Source organism: Rhineura floridana, chromosome 8 (genome assembly GCF_030035675.1).
Source record: "Rhineura floridana isolate rRhiFlo1 chromosome 8, rRhiFlo1.hap2, whole genome shotgun sequence".
Lineage (NCBI taxonomy): Eukaryota > Metazoa > Chordata > Lepidosauria > Squamata > Rhineuridae > Rhineura > Rhineura floridana.
In genome coordinates this window covers 120,633,580-120,654,702 of record NC_084487.1, presented here as the reverse complement: position 1 = coordinate 120,654,702, position 21,123 = coordinate 120,633,580, and positions in this window count along the sequence as shown.

Genomic DNA, 21,123 nt, shown 5'->3' with positions numbered 1-21,123 from the left:
ACCCGTTTTTTTTCTCCTCAGCCCAACCCCCCATTCTTGCCCAGTTTCTTCAGTTTCCTCAACTTGTGGGGAAGGTGTCTATATCACCACTTTTTTATGGCAGGCTATTTGCCTTCCTCATGAACAAATATTTCAATGACAACCAGCCTCCCATGAAGCACTTTCGTTCAAGACTAATCTGGCTGGCCCAGCATGTTGAGCGCATGACTTGATGCTCACATCCTCACAGGAACTTTTTGCTGTTGCCTTTCTTTGGGAATATGACAGTACACTGTGGAGGGAAGGCAATTGTTGTTACACTATTTGCTTGCAGAAATGAGTACATTTTGTGTTCCATGCAATTCAGTTACCATGCTCTTGCAAATGGGGCGACACTTTTTGGATGTGGAATTACAGTCATTGTGTATTTCTCTGGATGCTTTTTCCATCAAGTGTTATCATGGGTAATTTTTATGATGCTGTGCAATGATTTAATGCCCACAAACAAACAGCAAGGCCAATTTCCCTCTAGCAATCATTTCTTCAAATCAGTGTATTTCCAAACTCCCTGAAGGATTGCATTGTCAATTGGCGTTTACTCAGGAATACATGCATTTTTTGCAAGCTTACTCTTTCTCCAGACCACCCACCAGAAAATAAAGTATGCCTGTGCACATTTGCTCTGAATGTATCTTTGGAAGATGTTATGACATCAAAAAATGAGGTTAGTAGAGTTTTTTTCCCCAATGTAAAAGGCTTTTATTACTGCCAAATGGACTCACAAGTGAATGAGCTCTCCTGTCAGACTTTATCCCAGCTAAATGCCAAGCTCTATCCTAGTTTTTTCCCCAGAAACAAACTCTGTCTGTTCAAATTTTTATTCTTTCTGAAATAAGGAGTCATCACCTGAAAAGGCCTGCCTTTGACATTAATGAAACAATAGCAGCAGATATCTACTTGCTGATCAGTGTGTTTAATGACAAATGATAGGGCTTTTGAAGGCTAATTCACACATTACTTTTAGGGGCACTCCTAAGATGTCTATATCTACACACATAATATTTTTGTAAGCCGTCAGGCAGCACGACAGCAGTATTCCATGGGAGCAGGGGGTGGTGAACTTGCAGTGGGTGTAAGGCCAGTGAGGATGGCAGAGCAGTGGGCAAGCGAGGTGAGCATGAGGCAAGGAAGCAAGCAAGGTGGGAGAGTGAGGCAGCCCAGGCGAGTCACAGAGGAACAGTCAGGACAGCTCGGAGTAACTCCTTATCAACCATCCTGATCTGCAATTGTTGCACCTTCAACCTCACTGAAAGGCTCAGTGGTGGCAGGCAAGGAGGAGGGAAGTGGCTGGAGAGGACGGTTGCTGAGGTGCTGCCCTGGCCACTCCCCACTGTGCTGGTCACCTCAGCAGATTGTCTCCCTCCTCCTCACAGGAGAAGGTCTAAAGGGGAGAAAAGGAGGAAGCTTAGTGATCCATTGGTGGGGAAAGAGAAGGGGAAGCTTAGCAACCCATTTGTGGGGGAGGATGACCTGTTTGCAAGTCCCGGGTGGGAGTGCCTGTGTCTATGTTTGTCTGTGTGTGCGTTTGGGAGTGCCTGTGTGTATGTTATGTTTGGGAGTCTGGGTGTGGGTGTGTTTGAGATGGCCTGGCTGGCGAGCGGGTGGTGGCAGCAAGTGCAGTGAGCAAGGGGGTAGAGCACCCCTAGTACTATATATTTACAAATGTAAAGTGTGACTAACAAGTGAGGACAAGCTCATATTAGGAAGCCATGATTGGCTGTGCTTTCAGGCACATGCACAGGTACTCAGCTCGGCTGGTTGGACACCTAGGCTGTAACTCAGGCCTAATTTCTGATTTCTCCAATATGTGCAGCTCAGCATGAGGCCTTTTCAAGGTTGCTGGGTAGAAAAATCAACCCAGCAATGAGGGGGGGGACCCAATTGCTTTCCACAATTAGTTTTCAATTGCTTAGTTAGTCCTTTACATAGCAGCCAGTTAAAAATATTTCCTTTGATTGTCCAACAGGAAGGAAAATCTAAAGGCCAGGAAGAAGACTAGAAACAAGGCTCTCAAGGAGGAGTTAACAAACACACCCTATAGTATTTATTTTCTCTTCGCCCTTCCCTAAACTTGTACTTTGTTTCAGGTGGAATCTAAAACTGAGATACCTAATGTGCATCAAAGCCATGCTCAGGAGTTCACTGTCTTTATCAAACTAGTTCAGTTCATGAAGAATCAGAAGACAGGAACAGACCACAGGTGAAAGGGGAGTATAGCTATAGGCAAAGTCAAGCTTCTGAGTCTGGTATTCCTGGAGATCTCTCAGAAAAGGGTGAGACAATTCAACAGATTAAACTTCATTCATGTAAGTTCACACAATCTCTGGATGGAGGAGGAGTGGTAGGGAAGGTCATTACCTTTCCCTTTCCTTGGCCTGGCTCTCAAATCTTCTGTACCAGTGAGGGGGGGATTGGGTGGCACTATGAGCCTCTCCCCCTGAAAAAAAGATTCCCCACCTAGAAATGCGGCTGCCACACCCAACAAGGAAGGCTGGCCACAGGACTGCATATACATATCTGCTCAAAAGGAAGTCCCACTGAGCTCAGTGAGGCTTACTCTCAGGAAAGTGTGAGTAAGATTGTGCTGTTTGTCAGTGTCATCAGCAGCTCAGTATATATGAAGAAGCTAGGATTGCCCACCATGCTTATTAATGTTATGTCAGCCAGTTAAAGCTTTTCAGTAGCTGGGCTTTTAATCCATTTACTAGTCAACAAATATAACAGTCTCTCAATATGGGTAATATTTGGAGCATGTTTTGTAATGATAACACTCACACTAAATAAATCAGTCATATTCTTACACTTTGGCAGGTTGCCTGAAATGTATTGCCTGAATCAACAGAGATATATAAGTGGCTGACAATAATGTAAACCCATCCTAAATAGCGATTACCCTTTTCAGGGTCAAAAAAGAGTATCTGTTGCAAACCAAAATTCTGGCAATTAGATAGCTTTCAGTTGCTTCATTATATACCTAAGTGCCATTCAGGATGCTGATCTGAGTATATTTTTAGGACCCACTCTATTTTCTGTGATGTTGTTTAGGTTGTTTTTAACTGTTTCCAAAAGTCTCCAAAAGAGAGCTTTTTCAGCTGTGGCCCTCAAGCTTTGGAATACCCTACCCCAAGAAGACCGCTCTGCTCCATCCCTGTTGGTTTTCCAGAGACTTCTGAAAATGATCTTGTTCCGGAGACCCTTTGGGAGGAACTAAAGGTAGAGCCTGACACTGATTTTATGCCTTCTACATTAAATTTTACCTTTGTAGTCCCTTTAGTACCACCCCCTCTATCTATCTATCTATCTATCTGTCTATCTATCTATCTATCTATCTATCTATCTATCTATCTATCTATCTATCTATCTATCTATCTATCTATCTATCTATCTATCTATCTATCTAATCTACCTGTCTGTCTGTCTGTCTGTCTGTCTATTTTAATGTTTTTGTGATTTTACTGTTTACAATTTTATTATGTACGTGTTTAATTTTATTTTTGTAAGCCGCCCTGAGTGCCCTATTATAGGGTAGAAGGGCGGGATAGAAATATTTTAAAATAAATAAATAAATGTGTTTAAAATTGTTGTAACCTGCCCTAGGGCCTTTGGGTGAAGGGTTGTTTTATTATTATTATTATTATTATTATTAGGTAAGAAAATCAAAGAACCACTTCGCGGCATACTCTGCTGCAATGCACATTTATTCATGCAATGGACTAGTTAGCACATATTGTGTGGGGTGGCAAGGGGAGGTCATATATTTTGGGCTCCACTGTTAATTTTAATGGTTTCTGGCTTGCAGACCTGCATGCATTGCTCCCATTAAAATCCAACTGAAACCCATTCATGTGGCCTATCTCCTGATTTGGTCAATGTGGCTTGGCATGCCACATTCTAGAGCTGTCCTACGCATTGCAACTCAGAAAAATTGTCTCTGACAACTCACATTCAATATATTAAACTGTAGTTCTTAACCTCTAAGTGATTTTCATTCCATTGTGTCACATACATTTTTAAATATTCCTTTAGCAGATGTGGCTTCCTACTGAGGCTGGTCCAAATATACTGACCAGATCATCTCTGCACAACTTCTGGCCTCCTGAATGCACACCCATGCATGGTGCTTGGCCAGGAACTCAGTAAACATCTGTGTTTTCTCAAGCTTTACCCATAACCACCAGATTCTGTCTTTGTTCCACCTCTAATCCATCAGATTCCTCCAGTTCTGCCCCAGTCCGCTAGGTTCCACCTTGTCTTCACCTACCCCAGTTCTGTACCCTGTCCTTGCCTAGGCAGGCCACAATTAGGGACTGGGGAGAAATTCAGTTTGGTTAGATTTTAAAATCAAACTGCCTAGTTTGCACTTTCCAAAATGATGGAAATGGACTGCCTTCAAGTCAATCCTGACTTATGGCGACCCTATGAATAGGGATTTCATGGTAAGCGGTATTCAGAGGGGGTTTACCGTTGCCTTGCGAACTGAAATGCTGCTATCCTTCAAAATTCACACATCTCCAAATTTTGTGATTCAGTTCTTCAACCAAATAATATGTAAAAGAATATGTGCATATTATAATAAAGTCTGCATAAAAATGTATATATTAGCAAACATAAAATAAAATGCATTGTATTAAGGAAAAGTGCTTGCAAAATGTATCAGCAAAATTGCATACACTAATGTGTATATTAGAAGAAATTTGCACTAAAATGCTCACAAATTTTATGAGGACTTTAAAAAAAATAAAACCTGCAAATTGATGCAGAAATGTGGGGAACTGAATTTAAGACTGGAAAAATTAGAAACCAAAAGAAACTGAAACTGACAGATTTGTCCCTCCCTTGCCACAATTAGGGATGTGCTAGAATTCCACCCAATTTGGAGTTGGTACCGAATTTTCCATTCTGTTTATTTTCTATTGTTGCAGATTGGATTTTTATGTAGCAATTTTCTGTGGCTATTTTTGAGAATGGATTTTTTTTAAAAAGAAATCGGCCTCTAAAATATCAATACTGAGAATGATAATTTTATCAATATTTCATTTTATTCATCAATATTCCATTTCAAAATATCTATATTCATTTAAAATTATCAATATTTCCTTTAAAAATATCCCTACTAATAACAATCTTTTTTGCGAAGGAAAAAAACTGATCAGCAAAAAGAGCGGCTAATGGACAAGGAACAAACTCGAACCCATACCGGCCTGTTAGGTCAACAGAATGCTTTTGAACCAGCACCATCCCAGAGATCCCATGCCTAACCACAATATATGCCTGGTGGAATGTGTTTGGTTTGGTATGTCAGATGTTCTACAAATCTGGATTATACATCTTTTGATAGATATTAGCCCACCTCTATCTCCATCAGGCAAGTCCTGAGCCCCTTTCGGGCATCATATGAATATGTGTGGGTGGAGCAGGATTAGGCACGTTTGACCTCCATGTATTATTAATAAGCTACTGCTTTTTTTCAGGGATGCTGATCATGGAGAGAAAGTAGTTCATGCATATGTTCAGGCCTTTATTATGAACATGTTGAGTAGGGGTGAACATAATTCCACTTCCCATCCTCCACATGTTCATATCAGGGGCCAAAGTACCTCCAAACAAAGAACAAATAAATCAATTGCAGGAGAGCTGCAGAAGTCAGGATGTATTATAATGATTGCTTCCGTGCATCATGGCTGCCTAATGCAGCAGAGTTTGTCATGTTTGGTGTGAAATATTGTGACGACACTCATTTTGGCAGCAATCCGGTGAACTGTCAGTGAACCCATCCCTCAAGAGCAGCAATGAATTGAAAGCAGTCCCATCAGGAGTCATTGTGACTCCAAGACCAATGCTTGCGATTTCACAGTGATTAAGACAAATGTCCTTTGCCAGAACCTCTCTGAAATATTTATTTTTGAAACAGCTTGATATTTCCGACGGTTATCAGGTTGGAGCAACTCACAAGGGAAGTGCCTAATAAAACATACCATGACATTGGATGACTGCGCCAAGGTTATCCCAACAAAAACGTGCAAGGATCATAAATACAAAATAGACAGAGACCCCCAAATAGGAACAAAATCCTACAAGAGGTCAAAGTTTCTTCAAAACTCTTTCCTTTACTATAACATACCTTGGGCTACAGAGGAGAATATTTCTTGTATATTCTGGAACTCTCCTTTTAAAGTCTCACTCTGCTTGTTTGCTTCCCGCTTTTCCTAACCTCTGACTCTCAGTGCCCTAAATCAGTCGCTTTTCTTTCATTTGAATAATGTGGGAAGTCAAAGCTGCCTGCATCTCATTACTATGTTGATGGTCAAAAGTACTGCAAAAAAACACTTTTCTTTTTTTACTGCCCCTGTGAAGGAAAGCCTGGCTCAGTTTAATTCAGAGCCAACTTCTGTATTTTTAAGGACCCCACTATTCTGCACAGGTAGAGGAGCCAAAAATCTAGTTTGCATGATGATAGCCTGAATCCGTGTAGGGAAGAGTATGGCTGGACATTTTAGCCATGCCCCTTCCAATGTCCCTGTACATGTTGTCTCCACTCCTGACTATCCAACACTGAGCAAAAAGATTTGAAGGGGGATTCTTTAATTAGGGATGGGATCCGTTGGCCAGTGCTGGTTCAAAAGCATTACATCAACCTAACAGGCCAGTATCGATTTAAGTTTGTTCTTTGTTATCTGCTGCTTTTACTCATCCATTTTCCCCTCCCCAAAAATATTGCTACTAATATCCATATTTTGAAAGGAAGTACTGATAAATGAAAGGAAATATTGATAAATTTATAGTTGCTGATATTGATATTTTAGAGGCGGGTCTTTTTTAAAGAAAAAAACTTTCAATAGCGGCAGAAAATCGCTACATAAAAATCTGATCTGCAGCAATAGAGCATACACAAATCAATGGAAAAATTGATACCAAATCCAAATTGGGCAAAATCCTAGCACATCCCTATACTTCATGCATACAGCTGAACACACTCAGAGTCAACTGTGCAAATGGTACCCTGTATTATTAGCATTCTGCATGGGGACATGGGGGTGAGGCTAGCATGCATGTTCCCCACTCCTCTGTACAGGGGTTCAGGCAAAAACACCTGAACAGGGCTTCTACCGCCTCATTGGCAGTCAAGTTATGTAGCAAAGCTGATCCAATTTATCAATAAATGTTTCATGAGTGTGATTAGTAACACACCTTAAATACTGGCGCTCACTTAGACTTCCAAACAGGAAAGGGTTAATTAGTTGGCAGTTAGGATTTGATATACAGAGTGACTGCAGAGACCTGTATATAGTAGGGGTGTGCTATGGCTATTTGAGAGGGCTGAATAGTGAGGCAAATTGGGGTGATTCAAGGGTTGTTTATTATATATGTCCTTGATTGTCATTAGGATATCCAATGGAGCCAGAAACACTGGGTTGTATCCTATGCTAGTTTTACTCAAAGTAGGCCCATTGAAATTAATGGCCATTACTAACTTCATGCTCTGAGTAGAATTTAGTTGGACACAACCCATCACTTTAAAAAAATTAGAAATGTAATACCTCCAAACTTTGTGAAGGAAGAGGAGTTCATTTTTGTTTTCTGTTTCTTCTCATTACAGCTGGTTATAGGATGGCAGTAACCCCTATTGCTTTATGTACGAGGAGCAATAAACAGCTTCTACAACAGATTAGTGTCTCAACTTTGGTTCTGCATTTGATCAGCCAGAACAGCTGGTTTGCATTTGGTGTATTATAAGGCGACACAGATTATATCACTTAAACAGACATTAAACCTCAAGTGGTGATCATGTCACATGGTGAAAAACAGATTTTCTTTCTTACTCTTGAGAAAAGTGCAAGTGTTTCACTGGTGAATTAGCTGCTATTTAATTCAAATATACCTTGAAAGAAGCAGCTCTCACCTCAGACTTCACTAGTCTGAAAAAGAAAGTAATCCTGGATCTGCTGTAGGCACACATAAAAAAATAATAATACATGAACCGAGAATCTTGACATTTGTATGCATTTCAGACCCATGTAGGTGCCTATTTAACTTTGGATAGAAAATCCCATTCTGCAGCAGTAACTCTGAAGCTGCTGTTTTCCAAGATGGTTGACATGTGAATGTGGATATGTGATAACCTAGAGTTGCCAGGTTCTTGGCCTGAGACTGGCCGGGCCCAGCCTCCAAAAGGGCTTCTGTATCTTTAAAAGTTGTTCAGGGGGAAGGGAGAATTCCACCTTGTGGTTTTTCCCATTACAGTGTTGCAAGAACACCTGCACTCGGCTGACTTTCTCTTCTCCTAAAGAAACAGGATCAGTCTCAGGCCCTGACCCTGGCAACCCTATAACTCATGAATGAACATGTGTAGAAAGTTCATTTTGGTAGCAAAACATAGGATTTAATTACTTTTTTTAGTTGAGATGGATAGAAGAACTGTTACAAGCCTTTATTACCACCAGTTTTGCCTGGTGGAAATAATGCCACACTAGGAGCAGGAAGAAGATTCAGGTTCATATCTCTTCATATCACTGCTCAGCTACGAAGCTCATGAGGAGTCCTTCAGTCAGTAACCATCTCCTAGCCTAACTCTACACTAACTCTACAACTAAGCCTAGTGTCAGTGTTAGGATAAGAGGTGGGGAAATCATGTATACAGCCCTGGGGTCCTTGGAGGAAGAATGGGATTAAAATGAAGTAAATGAATATTTCTTTAATGATCACTGAAATCAGAAACAATATTCAAAGAAAATACATTTTGACTGATAAATGCAAGTAAATGTTTGAACTTGGGTTTCTTATTTATAATGCATTGTGGCACAGCTTTTTAACACATGCAGAAATAACAGCAAATAATCAAAAGCCTCTTGCATTTGCACATTCTTGTCTGGCATGTTTTGCACCTGCACATGGTCACCAGTGCTTCTGATATAGGCAGAAGCCACTCAGATGGTCACAAAACACCATTCACTTCCTCCCAGCTGAAATCCAGGAGATTCAGCGTTGTGTGCAATCCATGCTCCAGGAGGATAAGTGAGACTCTGACAGCAAAGAATGCTGTGTGGAAGCATCCTGTGCTGGAGCTGGAGGTTGCAGGAAGATCAGCAAGAGACACCAGGCCACCATGCGTATCAACCTTACGAGGGAAAGTGTGGGCACCCTGCTCTTCCATCAAGATAACAAGTGTTGCCTGATAAATGTATGAACCAGGACTAGGGATGGGGAAAGAATGTGATTCAGTTCACATTTAAAGGCAAATCTACCTGCAAGTGATAGATTCACCCATCCCTAACTAGGACCCAATGAGCAGCATCACATTCAAAATAAAGCTATACAGGACATAGGTTGAATGGTAGCATCACCACTTTGTATTTCTTCAACCACCAGTCTAAAAAGTCACATTGTCACTGGGAGGAAAAAAATGCACTCATCCCCAACACCTTCTCCTCAGATAATAAGCAGGCATCTAGTGTTGAGTCTATAATATGTTATAAATGGCAATGTTTTTATTCATGAGAGATTGGTCGATGAAAATTACAAATCCTCTAGGAAAGCTTTTTCTTCTCTTAAGCCCACAACATATCCCTGAGCAGATTTCCACACTGCAGTTCTTTTCAGCTCTATTTCATTGACATGCCTCCAACAGAAAGCATCCTTCCCCCACCACAAATTCTGTGCGTTCCATAGGATCAGGAGGCATTGCAAAAATGGAAACATTTCCACACATGACTCAGTGGTGAATGGTGCTAACGAGGGTTTGTTTGTTTATTCAGCCAGTCACACATCTCCCCCATTTAAGTCTGTGAGTTTGAGTATTATCTGGGGAAAGGGCTTGCAGGTTTACTATATTTAAAACTTATTTTTTTTCTCATTGTAGTTCCTGACAGGAAATGGAACAGAATCTTTGACACATTCACTCATTTTTTAAAAAACAAACACATGCACACACAGAAGTCATTAATTTAGAAGATTCATATTTGAGTAATCCCTCGGTTCGGGGAAAGCATTGCAAATGATTCCAGCTTAGCTTAACTAGTTATTGCTTAGCTCATTACTTCAACAATAATAAATTATAACATTGCATTGCTTTTGGGGTAAGTGGACTAGAATAATAATTTTACTGTCAGATAATTGCCCCAGCCTTTTCCAACCACAGTAGGGATGATGTGCACCTGGGACAGCTGTTCTACATAAGGACCAATCTACAGTAGCCAATATGGTGCCCTCCAAGTGTTGTGAACTATAACCCCATCATCCCTAGCTATTGACTATGCTGACTGGGGCTGATGGGAGTTCTAGTCCAAGAACATCTGGAGGGCACTTTGTATGCTGCCTCTAGTCTACAGGATTCTATAATGCCAGGCTTCCCCAACCTGATGCCCTCCAGATGTTGTGGATCACAGGTCCCACCATCCCTGACCATTGGCCATGCTGCAGGGGAGAAGGTTAGGGAAGGCTCCATTATGCACAGCTATAAGGGCCACACCGGGAGCCATGGGGATCCACATTGAATCAATTTGGGATCCTTGAGATTTATGGGTTCAACTGGAACAGAGGTACCATCAGGGCAGGTCTTTGGGGCAGAAACCCAGGGTTTCACTCAGTAGAATGAGCAGGATGGTACCAAATGGAGCATGGTCAGCCTATCACATTTTGCAGGAAGTGATAAAATTCACATTCCTATCTAAAGGCAGGGACAGTAAGAGCATTAAGTCCAGTGTCTAAAATTGCCTAACTCCACTATTGAGCTGGCAGCTGGAGTTTGCAGTGCAGCAAGCAGAAAGTAAAAGCTCTGTTGACCAGGCAAGGATGGAAAGCTAGCCTCTAACATTTCATGTCTTCCAACATTTCATAGATAAAAATGGGGACAGGCAAATATTGTACTTATTATAAATAACTACAACACAAAACATTCAACAATATGTACTATCTAGACCTTTGTTGTTATATTTTCAAAGTTTTTATTGTGTAGTGGTGGTTGGTTTTTTTTACTAGTAAATTGGTTTGATGGTTTTAATGAAATAGCAGTATACAAATATATTTATAAATAAAAATAGTACTGATGTGTGTCTAGAGTGGAAGATGCACTTTTTGTTGTTGTTTATGTGTCTATTTATGTATATATTTATTAAGGAATTTCTGTATCCCGTGTAGCATCTAAAGTGATTTTACAAATTTACAAATAAAATGATTTTTTTTAAATCGATACAAAAATATGTTCACACACTAACAACATTTCAAAAGCCCATCCCCCAAACCTTCCTAAAAGGCAAAGTAAGTGTGAAACAGGAACAGTGATCTACCAAGAACACTCATCAGAAAATATGGATAGATGTTGTGGCAATATTGATGGCTTGCCCTGACAATCAAGAGATTTCATGCTTCCTGTCAATCACAGAGGCCAGTGTTGTACACTTAGGGTTGCCAACTGTCCCACTCTCTCGGAAGAATATCATTCCACTACAGAAAACAGAAAACTTTGTTTATAAATTGCACCTTTCAGTTTTTAACAAGGGGAGCAAAGGAAGATCTCAGCAGGATGTTTAGACAGCAGTACAAACAGATGGATTCTCAGTGGGTGTGGAAGAAGAAATACACTTGATGATATAATAAAAACAGGCTCAAGTGGAGCTTTTAGACTTGCAAAAGCTGTTGCCTGTGGGCTGTGGGTGTTCTTGTTTTTGCACAACGCCTGGTGTCTCGTATTAATAGGCAAATGTTGCTCTGTTGCCTTGCTTGGCATGTGGTGGGTCATAGGTATGATGGGATTATAAAGGAAATGGCTCCATGTGTCACTGCCCATGACAGCAATGCACTGAACATGGCATTCTTTCTTCCTGTAGGAATTGCAAACAGGTCTTCAAATCTAGCCTTCTGATGGTTGTTAAGTGGCTCACAGCTGGATAATGTTGCATAACCCAAATAAGCAAAACAGGCTTCTCAATGAATCCAAAAACACCTTAAAGAAAATATGTAAAGTAGGTCATCAGCGTGGGAGGTTTGTGAGGCCAGGAAGGAAAATGTGTATCACTGACTTACAACATTTCAAAGAGAGAAAACTGGAAACAGCTTGAAGTTCACAGATGATAGCAGCAGCCTAATGCAGACTTGAGTCAAAAGAAAAACTGATACGATGATATTTACCAAGAAGCCAGTAATCCCCATGAGAAAATGAACACGAGAGTTGCCAAGTTTTGACTTTAAACCATTGGCAGCTGGTGGCTCCGTGTTAGTGGGGCAGTGGAATCCGCTCTGGGTTTTAGTCCAAACATTCAAGGAGCTGTCCAAGATACTTTGGATGTTTGTTGGTGTTCTTCTTACTTTGCTTCTTTCCTGTGTTACTGCTGTTTGTACAGAGAATCTAACCTAGAAAATTATATTTCTCTCATTCATCCTAGAAATCTGTCTCAAATTTATGTTTATTAATTTCAAAGCCTTTTTATTGGTCAATGTCATATGATGGTGAAGACAGCCTTTTGTGTTTCAAACTGGAGGTTTTGTTCTATTTCTATTTTGGGTGCATTAACAGTAGAATCTGAAACTGCAGTTTGATGTAAAATCAGACTGATTACAATATGTTGCTACTTAAGCAATGAATCTAGCTGTTGGAAAAAACAAACTTGGCCTGCCCAAGTTGCATGTGTTCAGCCTGCTATGCTTAAACTACTCCACTTAAGGAAAAGTGAGCAGGGTCAATTAAAAACAGAGCACACCTAGAATTTTGCTAAAATGTATTTCACCTCCCGCTGATTTATCTTATGCAAACTGAGACACTCCTCATGTCCATTGGAAACTATTCTGAATACTCAGTGCCATTATTCCACAATTGTTCTTGGAGTTTTTTTAGTGTTGTAAAGTATAGCTACTTCACATATTCACAGAAACAGAAGCAAAAGAAAATGATTTACTGTAGGAAACTTCATTAAAGTTGCAAATTAAATCAAACATCTTTAAAGTGACTATCTGAACTCTATCAACTGTCTTAATATTGTTGGAAATCCTGACTCGTCTTCCGCCGATCGGTATGCCTTCTTATCTCAGGGAGTTCCTGATCAATTCCAGCAGCCGACAGCTCAACGAAGTCCTGTGGAAAATCTGATCGGCTCTCCTATACCTTGGAGAACATTTAAGCCAGTCAAAGTTTCCTCTTGGCTGGCTTTTAAACTGAAAAAAGCTTCCTCTGAGGCATAGATCTCTCAGAGACAACCACCAGCTGGGCACTCACTTCCGGGAAGGCAGTACAGTAGGGCCCCAGTCACATGGCAGGTTAGGTTCCAGACCACCACTGAAAAGGGAAAAATGCCAAAAAATGGATCAGCTGTAGTGCGGGGGTTTGGAACCTAACCAGCTGATCATGCAGGAGGAGGAGGAGATCAGCTGTAGAGCGCTACAGCTGATCTTCCCCTCCTCTGGTGCGATTAGCTCAAGCGCGGAAGTCTGATAGCGCCAGAAGAGGAGATCAGCTATAGCATTTTACAGCTTATCTTCCCCTCCTCTAGCACGATTAGCTTGAGCGGGGGAGTCTGATAACGCCAGAAGAGAAGGAGATCAGCTGTAGTGCCCTACAGCTGATCTTCCCCTCCTCCGGTGAGATCAGCTGGAGAGCGGGGAGCCCCAGCCCCCCCTCCAGCTGATCGCCCCACTGGCGCTGTATTAGTGGAATGCTGAAAAGCGGGGCGCTGACAAGCGGGGCCCTACTGTACAATATCTCAGAGAGGAGGTCAGATCTCCTGCTTCCCTAGTGCATTCACTTTAGCTGCCCAATTTCTCTGCTTTTTAAAGTTTGATAGAAGTATCTGTTGGCTATAGATAAGTTCTTAAACTTCAAGGTTTTTTGTCTATTAGTGAATTTCTCTAAGAAATGGGATCCTGTGCAAGTTTGCTGAGAATGGATTGATCATTTGCATGCTTATTGAGTTCAATTGGATTTACTCCCTTGCAATCATGCTTAGGATAGGTGAAACTGACCACGGGGGGGAGGGAAGGGAGGAGGAAGAGCAGAGGGGAGGAGGGGGGTGGGATCAGGCAGGAGGGGGAGGGAAGGAGGAGGTCAAGTTTGAACATTTGCATGCTTATTGAATTCAGTGAAATTTACTCCTGTGCAATCATGGATAGGATAGGTAAAACTGACCATGGGAGAGAGGAGGAGAAGGGGGGAGGGCTGGAGTGAGCAGGAGAGGGGAAAGAAGGGAGGGAGGGAGAGGAAAGGGGAAGGAGGGGAAAAGGCAGGTCTGATTATTTGCATGCTTATTGAGTTCAATGGGAGTTAGTCTTGTGCAATCATGCTTAAGATAGGTAAAGCTGACATGGGGAGGAGGAGGGGGAGGGAAGGGGGAGGGGGGAAGGAGGGGAAGGAGGGGATTGGAAGGGGAGGGGGAGGGAGGGGCAAAGGAAGGGGGAATGAAGGGGCAAGGCAGAGGGGATAGGAGGGAGGAGGAGGGGAGGGCAGGTTTGATCATTTTCATGCTTTTTGAGTTCAGTGGAATGTACTCCTGTGCAATCATGCTTAGGATAGGTGAAACTGACCTGGGGGAGGGACAGGGAGGGGAGGAGGAGGGGAGGAAGGAGAGGGGGAGAGAGGGGGGAGGGAAGGGAGGGGAGGAGATTGGGTGGATGGACACTGGGCAGAGGGGAGGGCCCTTTCCTTTCCAAAAGGAAAACATTGTGAACAGTAATATTATTTTTCAGCATTTCTCCCACCTTTTTATTCTACAGCACGCACATATCATCTCCCACCCACATTTAAACCAAAGCTGTCCCTGGCCACATCCACACCAGATCTTTATTCCCGTTTGGATAGTCATGGCTTCTCCCAAAGAATCCTGGGAAGTGTCATTAGTTAAGGGTGCTGAGAGTTGCTAGGAGATGCCCTGTTTCCCTCACAGAGCTTCAATCAGAGTGGCTGACTGTTAAACCACTCTGGCCACTGGAGCTCTTTCAGTGGAATAGGAGTCTCCTCTCAGTACCTTCCACAAATTACACTTCCCAAGATTCTTTGGGGGAAGCCATGACTGTCTAAAGTGAAATAAAGATCTGGTGAGGGTGTGGCCCCCTGATTAGGCAAGCCAACCACTATGACTCTGGCTTTTAGAACACTGACAGTTGGTTTTTACTGAGCATGCCCAGGCTTATCATTGACTCCAATGCTAAATTTCTTAAATTAATTAAAAATTGGCCAGGCATTTTTTTTTAAGTTTTAAACTGCAGAAGATGATGGTTAGAGTATGGGGCAAGGTCAGTAATAGGATTACAGGTTCACAAACATGGCTAGTTTTTAATTAATTTCAAATATTATGAGAACACTGACAGAAAAAAATCCAAAAGGGGTCTGGGTTTTTTCTCTTTCTTTTTACACTTTGAACTCTCAATTCTCTCTGACTGTTATGTGCATCACCGTGCAAATTTTGAGAGTTGTTAAGCAAGCATTTCTGAATTCAGAACTATAAGTTTTGTAAGGTTTTGTTTTGAAATGAGCTTATGGGAAGCAGCAGAATGGCATGGGGGTATTTTAAATTTAACATTGTGGAATGCAAAAAATCTATGATGGCTGTAGTATACAGCCATTCTCGTGGCTGTATAATCAATTGCTGATAAGGAATAATGGAAGGGGGTATTGCCTTCCTGCTCTGCTTGAGGGCTTCTGGAGGCATCTTGATGTCCACTATGGGAATTGATGGACCTCTAATGTGATCCAGTAAGTTTCTTCTTTTGTTTATCTGCTGTAGCCACCAGGATTTTCATTGTGCCTTAGTGAATGCAAAAGAAAAGTGGGCAAAGGGAGACACATGGTCCATGCATGGAGTCACAGACAGGTCAGCAGGGAAACTGGTGAAAAATATTATTAAAGGTAGAATTACAAAGTGTATAGAAGAACAAGTCTTGCTGAAGAAGAATCAGCATGGCTTCCACAAGGGTGAGTCCTGTTAACTAACCTGTCAGAATTCCTTGAGTGTGTTAATAAACATACAGAAAGGAATGATCCAGTAGACAACTACGTACTTAGATTTTCAAAAAGCTTTCGATACAGTCCCTCATCACAGTCTCCTGAGTATTGTTATTATTGTTATTGTTTAGACTAACCAGTTGCATATTATCTGAAGGTCTCCAAGCAACTTACATTAAAAACATAAATATAAATAAACAATATAAAAAATACAGAACAGCTCCCATAAGAGCCATGGGATGTTTGGCAGCACACTAATAACAAATTTCAGTCTATCAAATGCCTGCAAAAAAAGACAAGACTTTACCTGCCACTGAAAAGAGGTCAATGAAGGTGTCAGGTGGACCTCACTGCAGAGAGCATTCCACAGACGGTTCTCTCCCTTTTCACCACCCTCTGAGCCATCCTCAGAGGGAGGACCTGGTGAAATGCCTCAAAAGAAAATCTAAGTGTCCAGGTATGTTCATATCAGTAGTGGCATTCCAGAAGATATTGGAGTCCTGAGCCATAAAAGGCGTTAAAGGTTAAATCCAGCACTTTGAATTGGGCTCAAAAGTGTACAGGCAGCCAGTATAGTTGTAACAGAATTGATGTCATCTGATCTATTTATCTTGAGCCTGTCAACAGTCAGGCAGCTGCATCCTGCACTGATTGAAGCTTCTGAGCCATTTTCAAAGGCAGCCCCACGTAAAGTGCATTGTAAGAGTAAGCTCTTGTAGAGCAGCATTGCTTAAAGAACAGGAAGCAGAGAGCAGAAATAAATAGACAGTTCTCACAATGAAGGGATGTAAGAAGTGGGGTCTCCCAAAGAACAGTATTGGGACCTGTGCTTCTTAACTTGTTCATAAGTGACCTAGAATTAGGGGTGAGCAGTAAGCTGGCCAAGTTTGCAGGTGACACCACATTGCTCAGGGTGGTAAGAACAAAAAGCAGTTGTGAAGAGTTTGAAAAAGATATTTCTGAACTGGGTAAATAGGCATTATGGCAAATGTGATTCAACGTAAGGAAATGCAAATTGATGCACATTGGAAGGGGGAGGTGCAGGCCAATAAACTGACACTGAATCCTGATAAGACAGAAGTGCTGTGGGTGAGTGGTCCCTGTGTCCAGGAATTAGGTGTATGACCTGTTCTGGAAGAGATTGTACTCCCTCTGAAGGAACAGGTTCATAGTCTGGGAGAACTCCTGGATTCCAACTTGTCACTGGCGTTCCAAGTGTCTTCTGCAGCTAGATAGCTATTGCCGTTCCTTGTCTGGGACAGCTCTGCCTCAGTTATCCATGCTGTGGTGATTTCCTGTCTGGACTACTGTAATGTGCTATATGTGGGGCTGCCCTTGAAGATGGTCCAGAGGCTGCAACTAGTGCAGAGCATGGCTGCTAGTCTAGTAAGCAGAGCAGCCCAATGGGACCATGTGTCACCAGTTCTGAAAGTCCTACACTGGCTGTCAGAGAGCTAGCAGGCAAAGCCATAAATGGCTTGGGACCCAAGTATCAACACTTTCCCCAGGATCAGCCATCTCAGACACTATGATTAGCAGGCCATCTGTCTTTGCTGATGGTGCCACCACTGGGGGCTGCCCAATTGGTGCTTATGCATGACAGGGCCTTTTCAGTGGTGGCTCCCCACTTGTGGAATGCCCTCCCCAGTGAGGTGCATCTGTCTCCATCACTACTGACTTTCAGGAGGAAGTTGAAAATATTCTTGTTTGCCCAGGCATCTGATGGCCGAAGGGGACTGTTCCTGGTAACATAGAGTTCACTGGATGAAAGAATATTTTAACTGCAATTGTGATTTAGAATGTTTTAACTGTTTTTTGGAATGCTTTTGTTTTTGTTGTTGAAATCATTTTGTTGATATATTTGCTGCCCTGGGCTCCTTCTTGAGGAAGGGCAGGATATAAATTCAATCAATCAATCAAATAGTTAAATTATGTAAATCACAACCACAAGATGTAGTGTTGGCCACCAACCTGAATGACTTTAAAAAGGGCTTAGGCAAATTCATGGAGGATATAGCTGTCAGTGGCTACTACCTTATCCCGGTCTGCATCTGTGTTGTTGTCTTTTTAAAGATTTTTAAATGATGTTTTGTTTTTAAGCTTTTTAAAAGATGTTTTAGTGTTTTCATCATTTTTTTGTTTGCCACCCTGGGCTCTCTTTGGGAGGAAGGGCAGGATATAAATTTTAATAAATAAATAAATAAATACCAGAGCTTGGAAAATTACTTTTTTTGAACTACAACTCCCATCAGCCCCAGCCAGCATGGCCACTGGATTGGGCTGATGGGAGTTGTTCAAAAAAAGTAACTTTTCCAAGCTCTGATACATACATGCCTCCAGCATCAGAAGCAGTGTGTCTCTCTGGATGCCATTTGCTAGGGAACATGAGTGGGAGAGTGCTATTATGCTCATATCCTACCTATGGGCATCTGGATGGCCACCGAGAGAACAGGATGCTAGACTAGATGGGTCTTTAGTCTGATCCAGCAGATGTCTTATGAGCCTGGTGGATTTTAGTAGGACAGGTGTGAAGCCGAGCAGCATTTTTCATCTATCCGTTGGTGGAGCACAGTGGGTTGGACTGTGGAGTCAATTAAAAAAAAAAAAAACACTCCCTGCTCCCCAAGTTCATTCAACAACAAAAATTCTAATTCCAAACCTGAGGTCAACACATAGAATGAACAAGGAAATTACCTGACAGTTCACAGTTCTAGCAGCCAGAAGACAGCAACCTTGCTGATGAAGGTATATGTAGGGGGCTAAAGGCTAAAGGCTAAATGAAAGCAAATATAGCTTGCGGAATAATAAACAATGTGAGATAACATTAGATTTATTTAACTAAGAGGGTAATTGCACTTTTTCAAGTGTAATCATTCTTAAAAATGTCTGTTACAGTAATCGCAAGTCATATTAGTAGGCTATTGTCCCAACCAAGGACGTCATATACAGAATTTTGGTTTGAGTTTGTAATAGAATTTCTTGTGTTCATCGGTGGTTACAGTGAAAAATGTTATCATGAAGCTGTAGTGACACATTAGAAACTAATATGGCATTTAATCAACTGCAATATAAGCCCATTATTTTAGTCATGGCAAGCTTATGAAAGGAAATCATTCCCATCAAAACACTTTAAGTTCCTGTTGATTTACACTTCAGTGTGGATTGAAAAAGGATTTTTAAAAAAATTACTCCCTCTTTACTATACTGATTGTGTAGATAGAAAAAGGTAATTAAGGAAGTTAAAGAGTAACTATTTCATGCTATGTGATCTTGAATATGATGAACTCTTCTTGAAATGTTGCTCTAGCTCCCCTAAGGATGAGTCAATCCACTGTGCGATTGCAGTCATTGATTTTTTTGCAGCAGCGTGGGAAATCTATCACCCCACCCACAGGCATACGTCAGTGGTGTAGATCTGAAATGGCAGCGTTTGGGACATTACGCAGAGAAGGTCAGTCATTTCACTGTTTGTTGACACATCTGCAAAATATAACCTACACTGTTAACAGCTAAACTGGACATTACACTCCAGATGCATTTAAGTCTCCCTTCCTTTTCTGTTTTTTTTAAATACATCTGTGGATGGTTGTGATCAGTCACAGAGTAAAAGTGGCAGGATAGGACTGCTTAACCCAGGAGTGGGTGACCTCCAGATGTTGTTGGACTCCAGCTAATGGCTAATTGTCAGAGGTGATGGGAGCTGTAGTCCAGCAACATTTATTTTATTTATTATTTTATTTATACCCCACCCTTCCTTCCAGCAGGAGCCCAGGGCGGCAAACAGAAACACTAAAAACACTTTAAAACATCATAAAATACATTAAAACAAAGCAACCGTGTCAAGAGCCCAATGCACCTCACTGTTCCACAGTGTAACAAGGGCTTCAACAGGGACACCTGCTCTGTCTACTGGAAACTCCCCCAGGGCATTCAGGAATACAGTGGATTCCATCTGGAGGGCCACAGCTTCCCCATCCCTAGCTAACTCTTTCCCTTTGATCACCAGCTGGTTTTCAGACCATGAAGGTAGCCGTTCACTTGATTCTGCTGATAGTACCTTTTTCTCCATTGGGAGCCATATGTCTGGGGAACTGGCAGGACTGGAGCCAGCAATGGGCAAGAGCAAAGACAAAACCGGGTTGTCCACCCTCTTTGCTATCTTTCTCTCTGCCACTCTTTCTTTCTGCCACCAGAGAACTGGCTCAAGATATTTTGCTGCCTGGCCAAAGGACAAGATGATGTCCCCCTGCCCATTCCATGTGCAGATGCCAACAGTACTGGGAACTGAATCTTCCTTTGACATTGACAATGGGCACCATTCTGCATTGCACGAGGGGGAAACAAGCATGTTTACGGTGTGCAGGACTGACCTGTGGCATGCATAGCTCTGACCTCCAACAAAGGTGAATGGCCAGGGGGCTCAAAGGGTGGTCTGCTACTGTTACCCAGCATCTGCCATCTGAGGCAATTGCCTCCTTCAACCTAATGGTAGGACCAGCCCTGTGCCACCCCAGTGTTTCCCCCTCCTTCCACTAGCATGAAATTAGGCCAAGATCCACACATTGCCCACCTCTGGTATAAACTAATCCCAAAGGTCTGAGAACATGGAGGAACATTCAGAAGACCGTGTTTTGTCATGTTCACATTCAGTCTGGGCTGACCAAGAACCAAAGCACACATTACTTTTGTATCAGAGAGATTAAAAAATGGTTTCCCCATGGCAACTGAGTCCTTCACTTTGCTGCATTATTTGGAATACCTTCAAAATATTTTCCCCCAAGAATACTTAAAGGAATGTTGTAATCTGGTTCAACTCTTCTCTAAATTCTCAAATAGTCATACAATCTTTGTTTAGGGTCTTTTATTTCAGTGTTTGATAGCCAACATGCCACGGCATTTCATAGAAGATAGTACCCAGTGGTGGGAATGCAATATTATTTAGCATCTGACACTTTTATGAATCTTTATAGTCAGTGGAAATATGAAGCAGAGGCATGGAGAGATGTGTGGCCAAGACCATGAGTGGGCTTTTTATTCCTCTCTTATCCTTGCTGATTTGACTGATTCCCCAATGACCTCAAAAGCAAAGCCCCAAAGGGAGAAAGCTGTGTGTGCTGTAAAGAATACACAGCTAAACTGCAGAGGCTGGATCTCAAAACAAT